This window comes from Lithobates pipiens, unplaced genomic scaffold (assembly GCF_037356315.1).
Source record: "Lithobates pipiens isolate NorthernLeopardFrog02 unplaced genomic scaffold, aLitPip1_a1.2 Scaffold_52, whole genome shotgun sequence".
NCBI classification, from domain to species: domain Eukaryota; kingdom Metazoa; phylum Chordata; class Amphibia; order Anura; family Ranidae; genus Lithobates; species Lithobates pipiens.
Window position 1 is genome coordinate 3,987,126 of NW_027507875.1, and position 2,175 is coordinate 3,989,300.

The following is a 2,175-nucleotide window of genomic DNA, read 5'->3' on the forward strand; positions in this document are numbered from 1 at the left end:
TTTCGCTTGTTTCCCAAGTTGACCATCTTGGCATTTGTCAAGAGGGTTGAGAGTGCCCAAAGAGATTGCCTATGGGCACATAAGCCTGAAAGCGCCCGATCTCCTCTGATCTCAGAGGCTAAACAGGGTCGGGCCTTGCTAGTACCTGGATTGGAGACCACCTGGGAATACTAGGTGCTGAAGGCTTATTTTTATGTTGTTGGCGTTGACTTGTTTTTTTTTTTTGTTTGTTTACCAAGGTGACCATCTTGGTGTTTGTCAAGAGGGTTGAGAGTGCTTGAAGAGCTCGCCTATGGCCACATAACCCTGAAAGCACCAGATCTCGTCTGATCTCAGAGACTAAACAGGGTCGGGCCTTGTTAATACCTGGATGGGAGACCACCTGGGAATACTAGGTGCTGTAGACTTCTTCTCATGTTGTTGGCGTTGACTTGATTTTTTTGTTTGTTTCCCAAGGTGACCATATTGGCGTTAGTCAAGGTTGAGAGTGCCTGAAGAAATCTCCTATGGCCACACCACCCTAAAAGAGCCCAATCTCATCTGATCTCAGAGGCTAAGCAGGGTTGGGACCAGTTTAGTACCTGGATGGGAGACCGCCTGGGATTTCCAGATGCCGTAGGCTTCTTTTTATGTTGTGGCCGTTGACCTATTTTTTTCCGCTTGTTTCCAAGGTGACCATCTTGGTGTTTGTCAAGAGAGTTGAGAGTGCCTGAAGATATCTGCTACGGCCACATCGCCCTGAATCTGTTCCATCTCGTCTGATCTTGGAGGCTAAGCAGGGTCAGGCCTGGTTAATGCCTGGATGGGAAACCGCCTGGGAATACCAGGTGTCGTAGGCTTCTTTTTTTTTTCAAATATAATTTTTTCTCCAAATAGGGGAAGACGGTCCCCCGAGTACATAATGCAACAGAGAAATACAGAGCAAAAAGCAGCTGAACAATACTTGATACAGGTATATTCGCAACTGTGAGTCTGCCTTCCATCAATCACAATGATTCGAGGCACGGATAAAGTACTGTACCAAGATCCAGGGTCACACAAACCCCCAGGTCCCTCCGGCATAATCCATCCAGAGGGGGGTGTGGGGCCGTCATTCCCAATTTTCCACTCTTTCCAAAAGAGAGAGGGGGTGGAGGGGGTGAGAGATAGGGGAGGAAGGCAGAAAAGAGAAGGGTTGAAAGATCAGAAAAGGAGAAGAGGGGACGAGACACGATGGCAGCCACTGTCCAAGGGGCCAGTCAAGGAAAGCTCAGAGCACTAAGGCGATAGCAGGCGACATCCTTCCAGTGAGAATATAAAGGTATTCCAGATGTCTCAGGTTTGTTTAAAAAATTCTTGTATACCTTGTGATGTGAGGATCAAGCCCTCCATTTTTTTTAATGTCCTCTATTTTCTTAAGCCAGTGATTAATGAAAGGGGGGGAACTTTTTTTCCAATAGAGAGGGATGAAGGATTTCGCCGCATTTATCACATGACGTAAAATAGATTTTTTTGTACTTCTTAATGGGAATCTGTGAATGGTGCAAGAGAAAGAATGCAGCCTCTTCCTGGATGGAGAAGTCTCTGAATTTTTGTGTTATGCATCGGATCTCTGTCCAGAAGTCCACCAAGCTGAGGCAGGACCAAAAAATGTGCAGCAACGTGCCCTCTTCTTCTCCACACCTCCAGCATATGTTCGAGGAAGAGGAGAAACATTTCTGCAGCTTTGATGGTGTCAAATACCACCTGGTGAGAAGTTTAAAATTCGTCTCCTGTATCTTCGTGCACAGCGACATTTTGAGAGCCAAAGTGATAATGCGTTGTCTCTGTGCTGGGGAAAATTAGCAATTAAGGTCCTTTTCCCAGTTGGACAGACAGGTTAAGTGTGGGTAATCTGTTTGAGAGAGAATGTGGGCCAAAGGGCCTTCGCTCCTGCATAGAGTCTCAAACTCCGTCTGAGGGCGGGCGAACGTTTGAGGATTGGGGATGGAATGGAGAAAATGATGTCGTTGCGCCGCTCTCCAAAAAGGCAGTTGGAAAAGCCCTGTCGGATCTGTTAGGGTTGAGAAAGAAGGCCATTTTCCATCAATGACGAATTTAGACGCATTGTCTAGGTTGGAATTTCTAAGTGGGTCCCCAGTTCAAAGGTTGGATGGCCACGTATAGGGAATAGGGGGGAAGTCAAAGACGTGAGTG

General features: G+C 46.8%; 2 pseudogenes; both read left to right on the forward strand.

Annotated features, from left to right (window-relative positions):
* The first annotated feature begins 288 nt into the window (after window positions 1–288).
* On the forward strand, window positions 289–407 carry LOC143957414 (5S ribosomal RNA; annotated as a pseudogene).
* Window positions 408–502: 95 nt separating this feature from the next.
* LOC143957640 (5S ribosomal RNA) lies at window positions 503–622 on the forward strand (annotated as a pseudogene).
* The last annotated feature ends 1,553 nt before the right edge of the window (window positions 623–2,175 follow it).